The following is a 23997-nucleotide window of genomic DNA, read 5'->3' as shown; positions in this document are numbered from 1 at the left end:
AAGCATAACTCTAGGGTAAATAGTATTGCTTGGTTTTGATTCCTTTTTGATTATTGCTTTGAGATTCTAGTGTGTCTAACAACCTTTCTAATGTGTGGGTTTTTTCTTGTTTCTGAAAGTGGAATGTAATGGGATATTAAGTCAAAATCCATGCAAATGTCTAATGAACCTGTATAGATATTTGTGGTTAAATTAAATGCTTCACTAAGTAGAAAGTATGCTCATGGCTTTTTTTTCTGTATGAAACCTTTTATTTTCAGATTTTCCTTGAGTATCTTTCTAAGAAAATAGAAGTTTCCAGCTACAAATCAACTTTTTTTTAAACTCTGCTGGTTTTTCTGCAGATGTAGAGAAACTTTGATTTACTGTGGTGCATTTTCAAGTAGGATAATTTTCCAAGTCAGGGTATGGAGTGGAAAAAAATGCAGAAAACTTCAGCACATGCTGAAAGCTTTTGAATAGTACTAACTGAAACTGGTTTACTGAATGTTGTCCCAGTACAAAAACATCTGCTAAGCAAACAGGGAGCAATTAAGAATACTAGGTGAAAGGGAGAATAAGACTTTAGCTTTCCAGATTTAAGCTAAGGTGAAACCACTGTACTCAAAAACTAGACTGCACTGATTATATAATAAATACATAATATACATAATTATACATAAAAATACATAGTATTAGGTTTTGGTGATATTAGAATATCAGTGTGGCTGGTTTTGCAGGTATTCAAAGTTAGTTGAGCTGCTTGTTAAGCTCTGATCGTAGCTCTCATACAGGTAAATTTTCAAGTAAATGCCCTTGGTTCACTGAACTCTTATTTCTTTGGCATGTTTCTAGAATTGGTATCTTTCTCAGTTTCTCTGATTTTTAATGGGGTTTAAATGGTTAAATGTATCTGTTTTTGTACTGAAAGAAGAGCTAATCAGGAAGTTGAGAATTGAAGTGATGTTTCTTTGGACTTCACAATTTACATGCTGATCCCTCATGTATTCAAAAGATTTCATTCGAATTTGCAGTAATGTTAACACTTGCCTCCCCCACCTCCACAGTTTTGCCAGCAGCTCAAGTAGTAGTGTAAATTGTGTTGATTTCAGTAATCCAGATTGTGTTGATGTTTTTTGAAGTGCCACTTTCATATAAGAATTTTTTTGGAACTTTTCATAACTGCATTCTTCTCATGTGCTTACAGGAGGCCTAGCACTTTTGTATGAGAATTGAACTAATGTGTTTGTGTGGGATTAGTTCTCTTGTAGTCTGTCAATTTGTGTGTGTACCACATCTGCACACCTTATATCTTACATTGTTAATCAAATGCTGCCCCTGCTGCTGTTCCAGAAGGTCTGTGTTGGCTGGTGCCCCATTTGAGATGCAGGCTTTCCAGTTCATGCAGCTCTCTCTGCTGGTCAGCCTGTATATTCAGTTGTGCCTCAATAAAAGCACTGCCAGGATTTTTCCTTTAGTGTATGCCTGTCTTTTCCTACTTAAGGGTCAGGAGGTTTCACTGGAGACAGTCAGTTGCCTTCCTCCTCAAGTCCTTTAAAGATCTCTAGATAATTAACTTAGGTAATTCTGATGTATTCCAAATGTGAGTCATCATCCTTGCCAAATGGATTTGTAGTCCTGACTAATTTTGCTGCCATAATCTGTGTCTTTCCTGGGAGCAAAATGGTCTGCATTCTTTCTTTTCGTTTCTTACCCTGTTTACCTAGTTATTTTAGTATGGAATTGTCATTTTATGTCTTGACTGTCCTAGGTCATGCAACAACTGCTCATTTATTTGTTTTTTCTTGTCTGAAAATACCTATCAGATGTGCTGCTTTAAGTTTGCTTTATTTCCTTGGAAGTTGACTTCATGAGTGGATGATCATGATTCTCTGTCTTTTAAGTTAGTAAGTTATTCTGATTCTCTACCCTTCTGGGTCACAAAAGAAAAGTACTAGTTAGTAGGATGGGAGAAAGAAATAAACTGTAGAAAGTGACAAGAAAAGATGGAGAAAGGAAACAGAAGAAATTACATGGAAATGAGGATTGAGTGTTCTTCAGGTTAGTCATTTGGGGAGAAAAAGGTCAGAATTTTTGAATTAATTTTAGGACCTTAATATCTTATGGTCTGATGCTTTTCATATCTGAAGGGACAAACAGTTGTATAATTTTTTACAGGGTCATAGAATTGCTAAGACTGGAAAAGATCTCTGAGATTGAGTCCAACCATTGACCTACACTATGTTCGCCACGAAATGATATCCCTATGTGCCACATCATATGCCTTTTCAACACTTTCAGGGATGGTGATTCCACCACCTCCATAGGCAACCTGTTCCAATGCCTGACTACTCTTTCAATGAAGAAATTTTTCCCAATATCCAATCTAAATCTCCCCATGTACAGCTTAAGGCCTTTTCTTCTTGTCCTGTCATTTATTACCTGGAAGAAGATACTAAACCACAGCTCACTATAACCTCGTTTCAGGTAGTTGTAGAGAGGAAGGTGGTTGTTTTCAGGTGTTGCTTGTAGGTATCACAAAGCTGTTTCATTTAAATTCATCTTGGCTTAAAATATTTGTGAATCTTGGATGACTATGAAACTATCCAGAGAAAGTACTGTTGCAGGCTTGTTCTGCTCCTAGGGTCTTTTCTGGGCACTTAATCTTGGCTGCCACTAGAACTATATGTGCCTTTGGTCTCATCCTGTATGCCTGTTCTGAAACAAGTGAACCAACAAATGGCCTGGAAAATATGTACTGAGAGAGATTTAACTTTCAAGATCAACCTGCCAGTTGTAGTTTAGGTAGAGAAAAATTACAAGTAACAGAATTGTTTCATGGGCAGTTAAAAATTAGTCTGAAAATTAGTCATACAATGCACTAAACAATGACAGTAGCTAAGAAGAGACACAGATTCAAAGAATGTTAAAAGTTGTAAGGGTCTGCAGTTGGTCATCTGGTCCAATCTCTGCTCAAGCAAGGCCATCATGGAGCACATGGTGCATAGGATTGTGTCTGGACAGTTCTTGGATATCTCCAGTAGGGAATACTCCACAGCTTTTCTGGACAATCTGTTCCAGTGCACAGTCACCTGCACAGCAAAGAAATTAATCCTTGTATCCAGGTAGAACATCTGTTGCTGCTACTATTCGTTTTGTTATCTCATTGCTATTTCTAGTAACTTGTTCTTATCTCAACCTGTGGCTGTCACCTTTTATGCCTTCAGTTCTCAACTTTATCCTGCCAGAGTAGGAAGGGAAGATCAAGCAAGTGGTGTTGGTTTGGGAGAGTACCAGTGAGAGCACGGAAATGAGGAGTACCATTCCTTAATCGCAACAGATGTTTAGAAAAGAAAAAGATAACTAAGCACATCTAATTAGCTTTGTGTACATTAAGTCATGGCCACTCCAAAGTGGCTGTAAATATATTTTAATAAATAAGTAAAATAACCTTAATTGATTTTGCTATATTCTCTAGAGATATTTCAAAACTGGGGTTGGATTTACAGGTGTCACAATTTTTTAGATAGCAGTTTGAGGAAAAGAAGGAATACTTCATATAGCTGAAAGAAAAAGAAGGGGTAAACTAAGAAATAAACGTTTCATAACTAGTGAGTGTGAAGAATTAAGCTTTCTTTTTCACTATTCTGTACTTACAGTGGCATATAGGTGTTCCACAAATATTTACTGGTACACCTTCATTGTAGAAGTAACAGTAGCATCTCAGAACACTAGGATCAGGAGACGTTAAAGACCAGGGAATGGTGAAGAAAGCATGTAGTTAGGAATTCAGGTTTTGAATCAAGAAATTTCCCTATTCTGAGTGTTCAACAAAGGAGGAAAGGAATGCAATTAGGCAAAGGCTGTAGTGCAAAATGTACGTAACAAGATGCCTTTTTGATATTGTGTCTGTCCAAAAAATATGGCCCATATTTATTAGCTTTGTTGCTAAGCCGAAATTTTCACATACTTGAAAATTATATGACCATAAACACTAATTATTTTTTTCTCATACTGTCTATGCTAGTAAAGAGTATCAGTCTGTAGAAGTTTTGTTGAAAGCTGTTGTATTGTGATATGTCTTCAGTGGGCACTGGGCTTCAAGCAACCACTGCAAGCAAAATCCAAGGAAGTATCAAGTAGTAGTAAGGAGGAACTTGGTAGGCTTTGCTCTGTCAGTTTCTTTTCCTGTTCAGTAGACAGTTGAATCTGGACAGTAGTCGATAAGAAATTTGTCGCATACTGGTACTAGAGGGAAATTAAATTTTTCAAACTCATCACGTTGGTAGTTTATGGAAATTTAATAATCACAAAATCATTTGTGATAAACTGTTTCTTGCTGTGATCCTGATCACAAAGCAAATACTTCACCAGTTGTAGAATTGCCTACTGTTAACAAGGAAAACTTCCGCAATATAGGCAAGTACTAAAAAGAAGGAAGAAAAACAGTTATCTTTAATTTGAATTATTTTTTAAAAATGAAAGAAAGAGAACTATCTTAAAGGCAGACCTGTCTCTAATTTCCCATAAATCCATCATATATGTTGTCATAATTGTATGTAAAAGAGCTGAGGGAAGGAGATATGCTGCAAGTGTGTTTATTTAATTTTGATGACTGAATAGATGAAATCTGCTCTAACATCCCATATGCACATTGCGGGAGGGTTTGTTGTGTGTTCAATGTAATACTGCCCTTTTCAAACCTAAATGAACAGGATGACTGAGAAATCATTCTGTAGAAAGACCAATATTAACTTGGCATTGACAGGTGAGAATCAGCTAATTGTGTTGCTCTTCCTTTTAGTGCTTCTGAACATCTAGGTTTGTTTCTCTGCAGTCTGTGCTTTGACCTCTTCAACTTATGTATGGCTGCACAGCCTTTAGACTCATATTACAAAAGCAAGGTAAGTTGGGGTGAAAGCTGTGACAAGGCACAAGGAAATGACAAACTACTTCAGAAACCGTTGGGAGCTGACTATCCTTCAAGACGACCAGTGCTTCCTTAGGGCATGGAAAATCATGGTAGTGATCTTTTTTTTACTAGAGAAGAAGTTGGCAACATGGATTTTATAAACCAGTGTTACAAAAGCTGGCACAACTTGCTGAAGCGTCTTCACCACCTTGTTAGGCTGAGTGTTTTAAAAGCTCTGTAGAAAAACTATGTACTTTCCTTACAGAAGGAAGCAAAACTGGTTTATCTAAGCAAGATGTTTGCACAGATGGCCCAAGAAACGTTTGAACAGGTGTGAAATCCATACCTGTGAGTTTGTAGACTATGCAGAACTACTCCTTCAATTTGATTTTGTATGTACTTGTGAGAAAGCCAGATGTTTATAGTTATTTATTTCATTCATTATAGTTATTTATTTCATTCATTGTATATTCCAGGTGGTAAGGAAATAACATAGCTACTTTGTTCTCTCTCCATTCTATTTGAGAGTGACAGATTAGGGGGTATCCAGCTGGAACCACAGGATTAGAGCTGCTTTGTTCTTTGGAGGATTGTGTTGTTACAAGTATTTACTGTTCTGGTTTCTTTCAGTAAGGGTAGCTGGCTCTGCAACAGGTAACATTTGCCAGTAGTTGAGACTAAACAGTTGAGACTGACTTTGTCATTAGGAGCATGCAAAGCATGCTATAGAGACATAGAAACATAAAGGTGAGAAAATACCTCCAAGGTAAGTCCAGCTTTTGACTGAACACCATCATGCCCACTAAAACCATAGTATAACGTGCTGTGTCTACTCCTTTGAGCTCCTCCAGGGATAGTGAATCCACCATTTCCTGAGCAGCCTATTCCAATGCTTAACCACTCTTTCAGTGAAGAATTTTTTTTCATTATATCCCGCCTGAACCTCTCTCTGCAAAACCTGAGTAATTTCTCTTTGTACTGTTACTTGGGAGAGGGCCTGAAGAATGGCTTGCAACAATCTCCTTTGTCATAGCAGCTATAGAGACTGGTAAGGTTACCCTGAGCCTCCTTTTTCCCAGGCTGAACATTCTGAGCTCCCTCAGCTGCTCCCCACAAGAATTTATGCTCCAGACCCTTCACCAGTTCCTTTGCCCTTCTCTGGACATGCTCCAGCGCCTCAATGTCCTTGTCATAAGGGGGCCAATACTGACTACAGGATTCAAGGTGTGGCTTCACCAGTGCCAAATACAGGGGACAATGAGTGCCCTGGTTCAGCTGGTACATGGCCTCTTGTGCCATGGTAGCTGAAGTTCATTAATAAAAAGCAGTCACTTCTACTGGTGTTTTTTCTTACCCCACAAGGGGAAAATTAAAACAGTGATTTGAACATCTGTTTTAACTTGGTCTTGCTCAAGACTCCTTAAGACTCCTTAAACCTTCTCCTTTTTATTTTCTTTCCCAAATTAACTCCTGTAGTCTTCGGGGGTTTTTTTTCTCCATTAAGGTATTTATCCTGCTTCCTTTAATTTTATGTCAGTTTAAAATACGATTTTTGTAGGTTTCATTTGTTCTACCTTCATTAAAAAAAGCCTGAAGATGTCAGCAATAAGCGGGTGGCACTTTTAATGCTTGAAGGCTGCATTTGTAGTGCTCAAAGGCATGGGCTACCTCTGACATTTCCTTCCCATGTTTAAAGAGGGAATAATGATTGAAATGTTCAGCTTAAAGTTCCTAATCACCACCCCCTGACACTCAGCAATGTGATCTCCTCCTCCATCACCTTCTTCCAACCCATTGAGAGAATAAGTAAATGCTGCTTTATGAGTGACTGAAGAAGTATTTTCTAAGGCTTAAAATAATCAGTCCTCCTACCCTGTAGATGGGGAAGGGTAGAGTGGGGGTAGGGAGGGGAAGAGAATGCACTGAAAAATAAAATATACCTGTGGTATATTTTTAATGTCAGCTATTCCTGCTTCTTATTTTTCCTCATATGTAGTTGTTATTTGGACACTATATGAATGAGAAGTCAATTAATTTCTTAACCTTAGTATGGGAAGTGTTCTTTACCATATGCTCTGCAGTGTCTGATTTGTTAAGACTGACAGTGCTGGGCATACTCAACAGAACCAACAAAACCTGGAAAAGGAGTATCCTTGATGGGGAGTGACATAGAATTGGTTTAGTTGGATCAGTCTGGGACCTGATGAGGAGAGACCATATTTGCCGAAGATAGGAGGAGACTGGAAGAGTCCTAAGTACTCTTTTGTACTTAGAGATAGAAGTAGACAATGAGGTAGAAGTGCAGGAGATTAAGTGGGAGAAATATCTGTGCTTTTCTTGATTTTCAACATGTGACTCTGTGCTGTTTTCATCTTCCACCTGAACTGAGACTCATGCTTTTACTTAATCCTCTGGTCATGGAGTATACCTCTCTTCTGGTACCTGTCACTGCCTCCCAGCAGAGGAGAGAATCCATGAGAAGATACTTTCTTCTCATGAGTAGTTGTAACTTTTTCCCAGGTTTTTATTTGTGTTCAGTTATGTTTCCAAAGTTTAAAACATAATGCTCTGGAAGAACCTAATTTTTGCAGGATGCCTTTATTTCCTTCCTCTTTATGGATTTTTCTAGGAATCAAATGGTAACCAGATGTTTGGCCATGTTCATAGTTACTCTCTTCCTATGCCTACCAAGATGAAGCAGGCTCCAACCTTCTAGTTTTTTTCATCTGCTTATGCACAAGCATTGATTTCACCTTATGTGTATGGTTATGCCTGCCTTTGAATCTTGAACTTTTAATTAGTTTTAAACAAGTTAAATTAATCTTTAATTAGTTTTAAAGGAAGTGGAGTAAGTGCTAAATCACTGAGGTTATTTCAGCTAAAATTGGAACATGGTTTTATATGCAATTGTAGGTGAGAGAGGAGAGGAGAATTCCTCTTTATTAGAAAAGCTTAGTTGAGATGGGGAGTGGGGATACAGAAAGAGGAGAAGCAGCTGCTTTTGAGAGAAGTTTGGGCTCAGACTTGGCATACTAATCCGTACTTTTGACCTAGTAATGCATTCTAAACTTGCAGACTATTCAAGCAACCTCCACGTTTTAGAGTAAGGGGTGCTCAGATTTTTCTGGAAAATCTGATGTTCTGCTGTGTCAGTTTCTAATACAGGTCATACTGACCTTTCTGTCTCAATTCACTCTCATTTTTTCCCTCAAGGACTTGCTTGTTTTACCTATTGCCCACTCTTTTTTCTTTCTGGTGGAGATCATGTACAGCGCATAAAATGACATCAAATCTTCAGTGTGACTCAGCTGCTGTGCTTACACTGCTTAACAGGATATAGTCTGAGAGGGAGATAATTTGGCTTTAGGAAGTTTCCGTAGCAGATGAGATAGTATCCTTCATCAGAGAAGGCATCCTTTCATTACCCTGTCCTACCATCCATAAAAAACTTTGTCTGGAAGAAAGAAGCTCAAAAAACACTTCTTATATTATTTTAATTTTAGATTCTAGGTTTCTAAAATTCTTTGTCAAGTACAAGAGTCATTCAACTGCCATAACCCCTGCTGCACCTCTTTGTATTGGGTCTGGCTGAGATGGAGTTCATTTTCCCACACAGTGCTGTGCTTTGCATTGGTACCTACAAAGGTGCTGGTGACACAGCAGTGTTTTGGCTGCTGCTGAGCAGCTCTGCACAGCATCAGTGCTATCTCTCCATCATTCCACCCTCCCACCAGCAGCCTGGGGGTGGGCAAATCTTAGTGGAGGACATAACCAGGGCAGCTGACCCAAACTGACCAAAGGAATATTCCACACCACATCAGCTCAGTTATAAAAACTTAGGAAAGGAGGAGGAAGGGAGAGCACTGGTTATTTAGTATTTGCCTTCCAGAGCAACTGTGACGTGCTGCAGCCCTTCATGGGAAGTGGCTGAACATTGCTTGCTGATGGGAAATGGAGAATAGGGGTTTTTTGTCTTTGCTTATGTGTGCATGAACTTTCGCTTTTGCTTTACTACACTGCCTTATCTCAACCTTTGAGTTGTTTTCCATCTTTTTTTTCGCGTGTCCAGCTGAAAAGGGGAGTGGTAGAGTGGCTTAGTGGGCACCTGGCCTCCAGCCAAGGTCAACCCGCCGGACCCTTCTTGTGTTCTGACTGCCTGTCTTAAGTGATGGGCAGAACCTATCCCAGCCTACACACTATCCTCGATGTGGTCATGGTGACACACAGTGCTTGTGCTAGTTAGGCCAAGTGTTAAATGGGGATCTTTGTGAACAGTTTTCGAGGAGGTGGAAAGGGGAAGTATCTGGTAAATGAAAACTTAGCATTCCTGAGTGCACATGGAAGAATAACAAGAGTGTGTTTTTGTGAGTTTGTTTTATTTACTGCTTGAAATAATGTAGAGGGCATTACATCCTACATAGTAATGACATTTAGAGTGGAGCAGAATCATAGTTGCTAAGAATTTTTTTCTGTTGTAGGCATGAGGAATATCTTGGTCACCTATGAGCTACTGAATAGTACACCTACAGCTTTTGATAGAGTTGTTCCACAGTAGTGTCACGTTTGTTACCTAGTTATATATCTTTCCTGAACTCTAAAGGGGAATTGAGAATGGAATTAATAAACACTGTGCAGAATCACTGTGCTGTATTACTTTGAGAGGTGTTACATATTGTATTTATGGCTTTCCCTCAGTGCTTTTGTTTCCTTGGTTTCTTCCGTATTCATGCTCTTTGTGTTGAACTCTGTGTTCAGAAGAGTTTTTCTCTTTCCTCTCCCTGTGGTTTTCTTTAAAATATATACATACTAAAACTGAAAAATGAAACATGAGGAACAGTGTGGGAAAAGATACGATACAGTTGAAATTTAAAATGGATTTTTTTTGCAATGTTCAAGCAATTAAGAGATTTTTCAACTATTTATTTTATATTAAAAGAATGAGATAAAGCTTTCTTTGCAATGAATTTTTTTCTCTTAAACATTTCATGAAACAAAGCATTTTGTTTATATCTGGTTTACCAGTGGTTTACAGTGTAAGCCTAGGGGCATTACTTAGATCTTTGCATTAGATTCAGAAGGTAGGAGAAGTGACAATGTCTTATGTAAAGCATCCTAGTATTGAACTTCAGTGGAAACTGAAAATATTAGGATTATTATGCGTTGTTAGACTTGTTCAAATGCTTAGAAGTTGTCTAGAATAGGGGAAGGGTTCTGGTGACACTGTTGCTAAGTTTGTCACTGTTAAAGCATGTCCGTTTTTGTAGCAAGGCCACTTTTTGGGGGTTTGTTTTTAACCAAATTTGATATTAAAGAGTGCTATCAGGAATCTAAAAAATTAAGGCCTTGGTCTGACTTCTTCTGTTATTTGGCTGGGGTTTTTTTATATTTTCTTTTTGTCTGTGTGCCAGTCAAGGGGATGTAGTGCCCTGTGACTGTATTTACTTCAATGACATGAAACTTAATTCACTTACTATTTGGTGGATTGGCAGACAAATATTGTTAGGTGTAGTTTGGGCCTAGATGTGGGTGGACTATTGCACCTACTAGTAATCAAAGTCCTTACTAAGTATCAGTTAAAGGAAAAAAGTATTTAAAAGACTGGTTACTGGTAGATGTGGCAAACTCTGGAGGGCCATAGAGGGGAGAGGGATGTCCATTTATAGGTGCTGGAATGCCTGGTCAGAAGTGGTCTACTCTGACATTATTCATTCATGTCTAGGATTTTTAATTTGCTTTTGTTTGCTAATTGGATCTTATATTTAGCACATCTAAGAACTACTAGTATTTATTGATTTGTACTTTGTTTAGGAAATCTTCAGGAGCTCAAAGCATGCATAAAGAGAGGAGAAACCTTTGGTTGGTTTTAAACTTCAAGTTCACTTCAGTGGGCTTCAGCAATTTGTCTTCTAAATGTATGTATAAAACTTTACCTCTTAGAGCAACTAATTCAGATGGAGACAATTCTTACTCAGTATTTAAGTAAGAATTTATTATAATTTGCAAATCACGAACAAACTTGGCTGTAATAAACTGTGTTGTACTTGTATTCTAGACTTATCTCCAGTTTATCTAATTATTTTGATTCAATGAAATAAAAAGTGTCAAAAAGTCTGCAGTATCTTTTACAGGCATTTTTGGGGGGCCTAGCTGGATTTTTCATTGCATCATGGTCACAGCTTGCTTTTGTCAACTTTGCATTAGTCACTCTGCTTTACCTTGGGAAATGGTTCTTGGGGTCCACGCTTCTGTGCAACAGCTGGTTCTAAAACCTGTGGAGAGATATGAAATTCTTATTTCATCAGAGCTGAGGTGAAGCTGCAAATAACTATGCCAAATATGCTAAAAAGTTCTGTAAAAAGCTGGAGTGGTTTGTAAGTCTGAGATTATCTAAGAAAGAGTTCTGTAATTTAGAGAATGGAGTATCTTAGATTTTGAACGTATCACCTTAGGTAGATGCAAATTTCCTATCCACGAGTGGGTGGGAAAATAACACTTTTGGACAAGATTAGAACAGCATGATTGCTGAGTTGGAGTGGGGACCTGCAGGGAGAGCTGAGGTGCCTTGGTTCATGTTACTGAGTACATACATCTGCAGAATGTTTGGGTGAGTTTCCACAATGCTAAGGACATTGAAATGTGGGTGAAAGCCCTAGACTTCAGGGCTCAGAGGCAAAACTTGTACTGGAGTTTGACTTATGTACTGAGAGATCTGAGTGCTTTCAGGTTTTTTTTTTGTTTTCCTAGTTTTGTGTCATCAGAAAGAATTTTAGGAGGAGTTTAATAATAGTTTAGTGGGAATTTTGAAATGTGACATCTTTATCAACAACCTAACCTGTTGTTAAGTACTGTTCTGTTATAAATGCTTAATCTTTCTTTTATAATGCCTTGTCATAAAGGAACTGATAATAGCACAATTGGTAATAGCATATTTTAAAATCCAGAAAAGAACACTGTATCTTCCTGTCTAATCTTCTATATATCATAAACCAGTCTTGGGCTTTCTTCCTCCTTTCATCAAGTTCAGTAATAGGATTATCTGAAACCTATTTTGTAACAGTGCATCTACTCTTCATGTTTTAAAATTAGGAAATACAGAATCTACTTAGTTCTTAGCTGTTTCTTCAGCAGTTTGATACTTCTTGTGCCAGTATCAATTGGGATATTCTGGAGTTGAAACTGGAGGCACCATTTCACCTAGAATGATAGAATGAAGAAACAATTTGATACTTCTGTTTCTGAGAGAAAAATAGATATTTATTCTAAAGCTATTGTATATCTCATTTAAGAAATTCCTTGTTTTTCCATTATGCTTTTTATTTTTTCAGTCTGTCAGGTGGTCTGCTAGATCTTTTTAGTCTGTTGGGGCACAATTTTCACAACATTCATTCTGCAATTTTTTAATGGTGTTTCAGGATATAATTTCAAAAATCGTTAAGAAAGGTATCATTCTTGTTTCAGAGCTTGGGAGGAAGTCAATGTGAATATAGGCAGTTGGAATATTTTTCTTCTCTTTGAAAGTGAAGTGTAGAATTTAATGCTTAATCATACTCAAAACAGAGTTCTGTAAATACTGGATATACAGGATGATAATTTGACTCTTCTGCAGTGTTTGGGGAAGCACCAGTGTGTTCTATTTTTTAAAAGTTCAAGAGAACACAGACTTTGAAATGTTACATTGGGAAAATGTTTGTCTTAATGTTTCTTTCTCCTTGTCACTTCTATTAGACTTCTGCAGAATCTCTGCTAGTGGTATATTTTATGAAAAACCTTTTTTTACTTTCAGAGCCCTGGGTTTTCTGGCCTGCATTTTTTTCAGACAATCTGCGTTTATAGAGATAACATGATCTTGGCAAAGCATGTAGTGCAGTATCTTTGCAAAAGCTGCCTGGTGTTTCAGATAGGGAACAAGTGGAGAACTTGCAGGCCATTGGTGTTTAAGGAAACATTAAATAAACTATCAAGCAAGTACATTTTCCTGAATTGTAAAGATAAAGCTCAACATTGCTGTCATAAATTATTCAGCAATATGAAGCATTTACATAGGATTTAAAAAAAAAAATGTATTCTTTTGCAAAAATACTTTAGCTCGTCTCATGAAGAGTAACAAGAAGCTGCAGTATTTGTATGTTATAATATCTTTCTATATAATCATAGTATTTATATCTTTATATAAATATATATTGATGCAGCAATCTGAATCATTATTTGATAGGCTTTTGAATGCATTTACATAGTCTTGACTTCACTATTTAATCAAACTTCTACAAAAATTATTTTATTTGAAATATTTCTGTGGCAGTTGCTTTATTATCTTAGATTGTTGCTGGTGTGTCTCAGATGGTCTTTGTTATGTTGTCTCATTTTATGTGGTCAGGCCCTGGCTCTCTAAGAGTTTATGAAAGTACCTAGTCGTAGCCTTGTTGAGACTGCATGGGATCTAAGTTGGAGAGCAGAGAGAGAAGTGTTCTGGGTTTGTGTTGGTTTTTCCTCTGGCTGGATTTTTGGGAGGATCTTTGTTGGGTTTTTTTTTGTTTGTTTGTTTGTTCGCTTGGTTTTCTCAGGGGGAGGGTGTTTTTAAGGCAGGGTTGTAAAATAATATTGGTGTCCTGGGTTCCTGTAACTGATGTGTCACTGTAAAGAGCTAGCTTGGTTTCCTTTACAAGATTTTAGGCACTTTTCCAAAGACAAGGAGGAAGGAGGGCAATGACACCAAAATCCCCTAGAAACCCCCACATCTTGAGGAGGGAATTTGTACAATGAAATTTGCATTAGATCTGACCTTTTGAAGTGCAGTTTCTTAACTGAAGCTGAAAAAGCAGGGTAGGCTGAAGAAAGCATTTCTGGAGAGTCCAGAGGAGACACTGACATCTATTGCTCTTGGCTGTTTGGAAGAGTTTGCTGATTCACTCTGACTTAACTGTTATCCTGTTTACATGCTGACAGTTATTTCTGCAAAGAGCTAATTTGTTGAAGCATGTGTTTCCAGATTCTGTTCAGATAGTGTAGCTGGCATAGGAGTAGTCTCTTCATCCAGATGTTTTCACATTTTTGATGTCTCTGTCTCAGATTTACTAGATTGGTTTTCTCCCATATTTTTCCTAGAAAAAAATGTTCCAGGATTCAAAGTAATAAATGTTTTATCATTTAGCCTATTATTGCAATTTTCTTGTCCAAGACCACTTTACCCTTTGCTTTGGTTGGATGATGAAAACTGGGAGGGAAAGAAGCCAAATTACCTATGAAATTAGGAGAAGCAGGAGTGACATCTTACAAACATCACATTGTGTAGAGCATAGTGGATCTTGTGGTTTCTCTTTTTGTAGGCAGAAGAGCTGGTTGGGGTTATGATTATTATATTCTCCATGGTACTTTAGTATGTATGGCAGAGTGTAAAAGTATACTTTTAATCTCTAAGGGTAGGTATGTAGAAGTTTGGCAAAGAGTAGTAGTTTCAATTGGGATATTCTGGAGTTGAAACTGGAGGCACCATTTCACCTAGAATGATAGAATGAAGAAGTTGGTGATACTGTTCTGTGGAATTATGTCCCACTTAAGTGACTGCAAATTTCATTAAACAGTCTTTGAGGTTTGAGTAACAGATTTTTTTCTTAAGATGTTCTCATTCTTGGGCAGGAATCAGGATCATTCATTCCCCTCTTTTTTTTATTTTGTCTCTTTTTTCTTTTATGTTACTAAATGCAATCTGTGTTGAAAGAGAAGAGCCACAAAATAAACTGTGAAGGTGAAAGCATATTTTTAAACATTGTTTTGACACTTCTTGGCTTTAGAATGGCTCTTCCTCTTTCTGTTTACCTCCTACTTGCCTAGAGGAGACTTGGTGATGTCACTGCCCTTTCTCCCTGCTACATAATCTTCTGCTCCTGGTTCTCAGGAAAATTCTAGCTCTTCAGTCTTTTTGAGCTTGGCATATAATGTAAACACATATGACAGTTAGTTAGTTCTACTAAGCTCTGAGGAGGGAAGTTGCCAGACTGGGGAAGTAAGATAAGAGTGCAAGAAAATGGAGATGACAGAATTCAGAAGGAAGTCCAAAAGAGTTTAACTTTTTAAAATCCAGGTCTTGGAAAAAGCTTTCTGAACAAATGTAAGCAGGGCAATTTATACTAATAGCCAATGGCGATTGGAAAGAGTTATGACTCGTTTTCCTCACATAAATGTTTGCGATGATAAATGCTTTTTATTCTGTGAGGAAGATAACTTTTTAATTTCTACCAGTAAATAACTCTGCTTGTTTAAACTATTGTGTTGATATTTGCTTAGAAGATAATATTTTTATAGACTCCAAACTCCAGAGTGCGTTTGTAGTGGAGTGGATAAAGAACTTTGCCAAAGTCTTACGTCTTCCATAAGTACCAGACTACTGCAGGTGGTGGGTCTTGGCAGTTCTCTGTTCTGTCTGATTCACAGTTAAGCTGCTAAAACCAGAATGTACCTGGGAAATCCCTGCCTGCTGCAGAAGGCTGGGAGAAGAGTAACTGGTTTGAAACCTATTCCATTGTGATACAGCTGGTGCCTGCCATGCCACTCTTTAAGCACCCACAGACTGCAGCATGAAATGTGTATGACTTCTGATAGCTTAGCACTAGCCTGTGTGGTTCTTGACAGCATCTGTAAACCAACATCTGTTTTGCAGCTGTTGATGCTATTCTTTGGCCTTGCAGTACCATAGAGACAAGTGCTGGTTCATGTTTTCACAAATTGCTCTTCAATGATGACAGCAGGAATTGCATTTGGGAAAGAATAGCTAGCCAGCTTCAAAAGTGTCAGCTTCCAGCATCACCTCCCCACTGTCGCAATCTTGCAACATTTAAGAAAATGAAGTAATTTCACAAACTACTTTGCTGTTGTAATTTTTGCTTTTGTTTGCACTTCAGTATTTTTTTTAGACTTGTGAGTGAGGCTGTAACTATCTTATATATTCTCTAGAGGTTGTTGAGGGGTTTTTCCCTATGACAGTATTTTTAACAGAAATGCCTTTTAATAGAAAAATACTTTTTTTGTTTTCTTCTTTGGTGGTTTGTTAGAATCTTTTTTTAACATTAAAATGTTATTTTTTCATTGAATCTTTTTTTATAATTTCCTAAGTCCTCTATAATGCATTTATAATTCCCTAACTTCTTCATAATGCATTGTAACCAAAATACAACCCGGCAGATTGAGACCAGTAGCAAGCAATCCTGCTTTTTACTTTGAATTACTTTTCTCTCTGTACAGAGGGGCATTGGAAATTCCTATTTAATTCTTTCTGAGAGAAATCAAAGAACCAATTCGGGAAGACCTGTGCTCTAGTAAGTAACTTGGAACAATCTTTTGTTCCATGATCTGAACTGTTAGACAGTATTCAGTTTTCAGTACAGCTAATTAAAAAAAAAAAAAAATCTAGTATGATGTAGCATATTTGTGAAAATATCACTTAGTCCTAACTTTTGTGTTATCATTTTTTATTGCATCACTTTAAAGGAATTTTGGAGATCTGTAAGGGAATAAAGGTAAATTGGTGATATTTTTCACATGCCTTATGCAAAAGGCCTTCCTGACCTATTATTGTTAGTTTTCCTATGTCTTCTGTGTATATAAAGATGTGCAGATAATGGTGGCTCTGAATGGACTAAGGACCCTCAGATGCCATTATCTTGGGACATAATCTGTGCCAAATATTTGGGCAACTGTTTAAATTGCTTGGAAATTTTCTGATGAAATAGACTTTTGCTGAAATATATCACATGGTGAAACTGAAATATTTTGCAAATATGGACCAACTCTTTCCAAAGTTCTAATGGAACCTAAACAGAGCTGTTGCTTCTGGGCAAGTCTTCGATTTGATTACTTCTCTGGTAACTCACCTGCTTGGCATGTTACTGTGGTGTTGAGGTTTCTACCTAAGTGTGGTGTTCATTCATTTTCTGACAACAGCCCAAGGTTGTTTTTTCCTTCAATAAATACAGTGATTACTTCATTCTATTGTGAAGAAGTTAGAAATCACGATTTTAAAATTTCAGAATGGAGAAGGGATAATCCTCATATTAACAGCTATCCACTTAGTTCCTGTGTGTCATGCAAGCAGATCAGGCCAGGACCATTACACTTTTCTTACACAAAAGTTCATGGTCTAAATTGTCGATACTGGGACTAGTTTTTCAAGTGAAAGCTTTAAGCAAATGTTATCTTTGCTTCTCTACCTGGTTTTTTTTAGGTTGGGTTTTTGGGGGGTTTTTTTTGACATGTTTTGTCATTGATATGTTAATCTGTCACCTGTATGTATTTGCTTGCTACCACATGCATTCAAATTTTGGTGTGTTAAAATTCTTGTGTGCTTTTAGTATACTGATAGCTGGTAAAACAGGAAAACACCTTTGGAATTACTTAATGTTTTGGGCTTGTTTCTTGTAGGAGCAGTTGTTTTCTTGTGCGGCTTTACCTCATGACAGGGAACAATAGGCAAAGCATATTAGAAAAATGACATGAAAACTGAAGATGCACTCCTTGTTCACTAAACATCTTTGAATATGCTTTAGAAGAATATTTTATATTTTTGTGAAAGCTGGTTTTAAGATCAGAATAAATATTAACTGAGAAAAGACTAGAGTTTTAATGCAGGAGATGGTGCATTTAAAGTGCTGATTAATTTTATTTATGAACTTGCCACCTGTTATCTAAATAATGGAAAAAAAATCTCAGATTTCCCATATTGCTTAGTATTTTTAAAAGTATTGTTGAATATTTTGGCAAAGTTAGTCGGGAGAATATTTTCTTATGAATATGTATTGGAAATATATTAACCTCTTGCTGTGAATTTTTTGTGAAATTTTCACTGATGTGGCATGTTTGGACTGAACAAAGACTTCGTAACCTCTTGTTGGTCAATTAAAAAGCACTGTCATTCTGTAAGAAATGACATTTTAAAAATACAATGCTTTATTGCCTGTCAGCACAGTGTATGCATTTGCTTCCTTGAATTTAGTATACTTATGTATTTAAAGCAACCCACTGAAACAAGCTTGCAGATGCAAAGAAAATCAGACTAGATTTGTAAGGATACCTCAGGTCGCATATGCAGAATATGAAAACTATTGCTATTGTAAGAAGATTTTAAACTTCTAATAACATAACAAGCCACACTGAGCACATGTTATAGGCAAGCTTAATTGTGCTCCATTTGTCTGTGTATTCAAACTGAACTGCAAAGACTATAATTGAATATTAATTGTACACATTAAGCATAAATCAAACAAACTAGCCAGAATAATGGCAAGTGGGAAGCTGACTGACTTTGTTTCTCAATCTAAGTTTGCATTTAGAGGTAAAAACTTGATTTTAGTTGTCTTGGAACAAGATGCATAATACCTTTGTGGTGTTCTATTACTACTGGCTAATGTAAGGTTTGTTAGCACTTTTTATGATACTTTGCTGCAATCTTAATCTATTGTCACAGGTGGAGTGAGACCTTCAGACAAAGTTTATTAGAAAAGTTCCCATTGAATCATGAGGTGCAGAAGGGACCCACTTGCCTTCTAAACTCCTAAGATGAGCCTGGTGTGGCTGGATCCAATCTTAGTGCCAAACTAATAAATTTAGGTCTAAGAAATTATAGGGTTGTGATTGAACCTTTGTACAGCTTTGTCCCACAGGATTAAGGGAGGCAAACCAGATATATTAATATCAAAATTAATTCTTTACTATAATAAATTTAATAAATTTACTAAATTAGACATAACGATCTTAATTGGAATTATGTACTATGCAATATATTAGCTAAAATTAGGATAGTATAGTGTCCTATGTCAAAGCAATTATATTAAAGGAATTACATTAAAGCTAGCAAAGAAACCACCTAAAAAACTTACTTACCTGTATTGCCAACTGTGTTACCTTAGCATTTTTAGATTAGGATAATTTTACTATATCTCCACATCTTCACCTCACTGTCAGAATGTTAAACTTAGGTGTTGATGAGTCAAACTGGTTTTAGCATAATCCAACAACAAAAACAGCATGACACCCCCTTTTAGTTCACCACAATTAGCTTTGCAAAATAAGGCATTGTTCAAGTTGGTTTATCCCATTCCAGACAGAGCATCCTGCTATACCCTACCCACCATTACTTGGGATGGCTTTCAGTAATGATGTTCATTCAAAATCCTTGAAAGAAGGATGTGTAGATAAGCAGATGGAAAGTGTGCACATTGCTGTCATCTTTGTTTACTGGCAATAAACACACTGGGTTGTTGGGAGATAGCCTATGACTTCAAGGCTTTGCTTGTCAATAGAAAATGCTATTTAATCTTTCTTCTTTCACTAGTAAACTGAGCAGTTGGTGACACAGGCACAAACATTAATTGTATTTATAGCAGTTCTGAAGGCTTGTTGAAATAACAAATGCTGTATTGTGTTCTTTGCAGATAGTGGCAGCTTAGAGATGATGGACTAATTTTTTTTGGCTGAGGTTCATTATACTCTTAAGTTCGTTTTGGAACTGGGCATTTAAATGCTTACAGCTATCAGAAATGTAAGATGGTGTAGACTTGAACAAATAGAGTAAAGGAGGAAATAGGGGAGCTAGGTCACTGACAAGATGGTGCACTGTGAGATTGGTACAGCAGCTCTGTTTCTAAAAGAATAATTGTATCAGATGAGACTTAGTCTGAAAGTGTGCAAACTGAATAGTTTTATAAGGTCTTGTTGCAGATCCTGTAAATGGGGTGAGGGAGAAAGAGAGAAATATGTCACATGAACCTGCTGAACTTCTAGGTTTTCATCTGAGTTTCCATGCTTCTTGTTCACAGCTGTAAGCTGCTCTTTCATAAGCAAGCAATCATTTTTGTTTGTCACATAAAGAATAGACCTTCTCTTAGGCTGCTTTATTGATTTTTTTTGCCTGTGAAGCACAAGCTACAGTGTTATTGAGAGTATTAAAAATGTTGCAATGCTTATTCTGCTGGATTTGTGGAAAAATGACATAGTTATACATAGATAAATCTTCATGCAGTTTTGGTTGAAGTGAAGAGCCTGACTGGGAATTACGAATGCTAGGCAGTTCTGAGCATGGAACAGTACTTTTAAAATAGAAGATAAATTAGATTACCTACAATGCCCCTTGATCTGAAACCTGCATGAACAGGTGGTTGTTGTCTGCTTTGTTTAAAGGTTGTGCTCTCAGATCAGTGTGCATGGAATTGTGCTCAGCAGGTCAAAGATAGACAGCTGTCCCCCAGACAACCCTTCCTCTCTCCTTCCAGCACTTCAGCATAGGTCTGGAAAACCCACACTGACTATATGGCCTTCAGATCAGATCCTGGTATGGTCTGAAGCACTTGAAGAGGTACACACAAAATACACAGCTGTCCAAGCGAGGCAAAACTAACTGTCTCTAAAGCTAGTATTGCAAGAGGAGAAACGCTAATCATTGCCACCAGTCTGACTTTTGTGGGGAAAGAAGCTGAATTTACTGCTCACTGAGATGGGTTCTTTTTTGGGGATGGAAGAAGGCAGTGTAGTATTCATGATAGACTCAGTCAACACAAGCACATGGCACTGAGGAAGCTGTGTTGAAGTTTTCGCTTCTGTTGAGAGAGACACCTGTCTGAAGAGTCATCCAACATAAAACTTGAAGAGCTCTGAATTCTGAGTTCTGCCCCCTTAGAACTTCCATTGTATTTCCCCCACCTTTATTCAGTTTTAAAATCAATATTTAGTTCTCTGTTCTGCGTTGGGAGGGTCACAAAGGGAATATAAGTATATTTCACTGCTGTAGGAGGCTGCTGTTGTGCTTAAGCACTTTCAAATAGTTTCCTGCAACCACAGAAGTGTTGTGCAATGAGAGCAAAGGGTGGGTGTGCCCTTGCCCTTCCTGCTACAAGACAGTTGATCTTAACTTCCACATGAGTTAAAATGAGTGAGTGTTGTCAGTTTTCAAACAGAATTAATTGTTGTTGCTAAAGGGATATATAATATAAATTAAATGACCATACCATGTCTCTTTTTGTGATTACTTTCCCTTTTTAATTTCTATTTTCTCCATGTAATGTCATCAACATTTTTCTTAAATGATGCTGTATTCACAGAAAAGACAAACATGTTGTGTGCAAAAAAACCTGGTGATTATGTTTGAAGTTGTTTATCTGGCTTCTACCTTCTACACCACTTTCTTGCTAGAACTGAGAAGCAGTCTCAGTGCCAAAAATGTGGTTTATTTTTTTTTCTTAATTTTGTGTGTTAGAAAGCCAAAATTTAAAAAGTTCTTGGCAAAGAGACAGGAATTTGGGAAAGTAAGACAGAAGGGGATCGCTTCATCTGTATCTAAATGCAGATTTGATTTCTTCAATAATCATGCATTCTATATTGTTCACAGACACTAATATTTTTTCAATATTATACTTTTAATGCCCATACATTACCTTGGCATGTGTGCCTGCTTTGTGTGACTTTCTGTAGATTTCTGAAGCAACCACTTGTCTTATGACATGCTTATTTAAAGGGCTTTATTACTTCAATGTTAAGTACAGAGATTTCTCAAGCGATAAACAAGAAATTAACTGTTGGGGATTAATCTGTAGTGAGAGAATATTCTCATTTTTAAACCTTTGAAATTATACATTTGAAGTGGTATGGCTAAAGACCCTGGCTCAGGACACTTCCTTCAACAGCTACCTGTTACCTCAAATGCTCCTGCCATCTCTGCCCCTCCCCAAAAAGAAACCCCGTAAGTTGAAAACAATCCTTTGAAGGCTGTGAATGCTGCATATTATTCAATAATGAGAATTTTGTATGTCCTGCATGTTTTAGTGAAATGTCTTCTTTGAGTCGTGATTTTCAATCTCATTAACCTGGTTCTTGATGGTTGACTTAAAAAGAACCATTGAATTACTGCAGTGTAGTGTGGCTGGGGTGAAATTAACTTTCAGGTGCATTGTTGATAAAAATGTCAACAGAGAATTGTATGTAGACATCTTCTGTTGTAGATGTTAATGATTGTGGTTAGAGCAATGTATGAAATCTTATCCTTTAGAAGCTATGGCTTAAAATATTACCTGTATTAGGAACATAAAATAATTCTATTGAATGAAATAATCTGTTAATCAGTACCAGAATCGCATCTCTTACAGCTAGTAGTTTTCATCTCCAAAACATCATCCTTATCTCAGACTTTGTTACCTATTCCTACTTATTACTTGGATAATTGATTCAGCCATTTTTTTCATTGAGTCTTCATTATGTCAGACATCCACTCTAAGATATGTATGGACTTGGTATAGGTTTTTTTTTTTTTGTTCAAACAAATAACTTTGTGGTACCAAGTAACGTATCTGCAAAAGTCACATTCTGAATGTGCTAAATCTTTTCATACAGCGGTAAGAATTATTTACATTCTTTACAGAAACACAAAAATTCTTTTGAATTACTGTATGAACTCTAATACCTGTAATATTATTACAGGTATTAATTATCTAATTATTACAGTATTAATTATGTAATACCTGTAATATTATTACTAGATCTACTGTAATATTATACTAGATCAACATCATTTAATTTTATGTGATGTGTAGTGTTTCTGATGTGCTAATATAGTGGTCCCTGAATGGGGCAAAGCAGGGAGAAGTAAGTGTGTCCAATCTGAGATTTGTCTGCTAAGAAAAACAGCTGAAAGTAGTGTTGCTTTTTTTTTCCAGTGAGTGGTGATCTTGTGTTTCAGTTACTTTGCATGTGAGGCTCTGCCCATACAGCTGCTTTAGTTACAGATATAAGGCAGAGGCCAAGAAAATGTGTTTTCTATTTTCAGTGAAGAAAATAAATTAGGAATATTTCTTGGTTTCACGTACTTTATCTGCACTTTAACATAAAAGGCAAACTTGAAATTTAAAAGTTATTTAATTTGAAGTCATGACAGTTTTACAAATAGTATCTCTTGGAATTTTTTTCACATTGTCACATGGAACCTTTGAAGTTAGTGCAACAAATAGAACAGAGTGTTCTGTTACAATATTTACTTTGCACTTTTTAGTATTTTTTACTGCATTTTATTGCTATTTCACATTCTTAGGTGTAATTAAGCAAGGTTCCCTTCTTGTTTTATTGAGTTATTTAATACAGAAACAAAGAGGGAATGGTGGAAGTTTTTTGAAAGGACAAATATATTGTAAAGGCTTTATGAAGAAGTGGCAAGCATAAGCATATATGTTTAGTACTCTTCTGAAACTGGACATTTTTCAGTTAGGTTGACAAATACCATTTCGATTCAGTTTTGGATAGACATAAAGCTGAGGGACCAAGATTAAAAAATATGTCAGTTCAGGTTAAGGTTTGAATAAAATAAGGTTAATGTTGGAGTATTTTGGGAAAACTACTGTAGCAATGAAAGATGGCCCCCTGTGGTATTACAGCTGTGGGTTAAAGCTGTGAGTGTTTTATAAAAGCAAGTTGTAGAGCACAAACATCGCGTCTTGCATAATGTTAGCAAAGGTAGTAAGAAATCTTTTAAATACAGTGTTTATAGTCATATGTTGGTTATTCTTCTGAAAAACAATAATTCCTATTATTGGTTTTAAATAATGAGTGAGGAGGGATGCTTTTTTTCCTTATACATGTACTTGTTACCTATGCTACCTTTGGAGGTAAAAGGACATATCTTTTGAGTTAAAGGTGGCTGGCTTTGTAAATGAGGCATAGGAAATCTGCATATCCCCTACATAAGGGCCTTAGGAATGACATCTGCAATCCAGTGAATGACATTTGCAATGCAGTGAATGACATTTGCATCTAGAAATTCATATTTATGTATCTATAATGCACTGGTTCTTTGTATTGCATAGTTTGGGAAGTAAAAGGACACATTTTTCACTTGGTGATGGTATCTTTTTTCTTTTCTCCTTCCCCCAGAATTAGCATAATGGTAACACAGTTTTATCCTCTTGTACATGTAATTGAATATTTTTGTCATCTCATAACTCATTAAGTTAATGTTTTCCTTAATTAAAGAGGTTCAGCCTTCTTTTCCTGCTGATATAACTGTTGCAGTTTCTATAGTACACATCATCTTTAGCCCACATTAATGAAAATTCATACACACATCCTTTCTTAAATAATTC

General features: G+C 36.7%; 1 protein-coding gene and 1 long non-coding RNA gene across 19 annotated transcripts in view; one reads left to right on the top strand and one right to left on the bottom strand.

Moving 5' to 3' along the window:
- The window catches only part of JAK2 (Janus kinase 2), an 84811-nt gene that overhangs the window by 17227 nt on the left and 43587 nt on the right, over positions 1-23997 (top strand). For 3 of the 15 annotated variants that reach the window (XM_085566704.1, XM_085566705.1, XM_021531704.3), the window contains one exon: positions 10700-10803. The exons of 10 other annotated variants lie outside the window; for them this stretch is intronic. The gene's annotated coding sequence lies outside the window, so the exon portion shown is untranslated. Of the gene's footprint in view, positions 1-10699; positions 10804-11125; positions 11496-11527; positions 13014-23997 lie in introns of those variants that run through there. 2 more of the 15 variants (XM_085566707.1, XM_085566706.1) reach the window with 2 other exon arrangements.
- LOC116184602 (uncharacterized) lies at positions 409-22321 on the bottom strand. Of its 4 annotated transcripts, XR_014951310.1 has the most exons (5): positions 13671-22321; positions 11994-12085; positions 11107-11160; positions 3637-3710; positions 409-3071 (listed from the first exon to the last, which is right to left on the bottom strand). It is a non-coding gene; the product is annotated as an uncharacterized LOC116184602 (long non-coding RNA). The 4 variants fall into 4 exon arrangements; XR_014951308.1 differs by having other exon boundaries at positions 3637-11160; XR_014951309.1 differs by lacking the exon at positions 3637-3710 and having other exon boundaries at positions 13671-22317.

This window comes from Lonchura striata, chromosome Z (assembly GCF_050655825.1).
Source record: "Lonchura striata isolate lonStrDom1 chromosome Z, ASM5065582v1, whole genome shotgun sequence".
Taxonomy (NCBI): Eukaryota; Metazoa; Chordata; class Aves; order Passeriformes; family Estrildidae; genus Lonchura; species Lonchura striata.
This window is presented reverse-complemented; position numbering and strand designations above follow the sequence as displayed.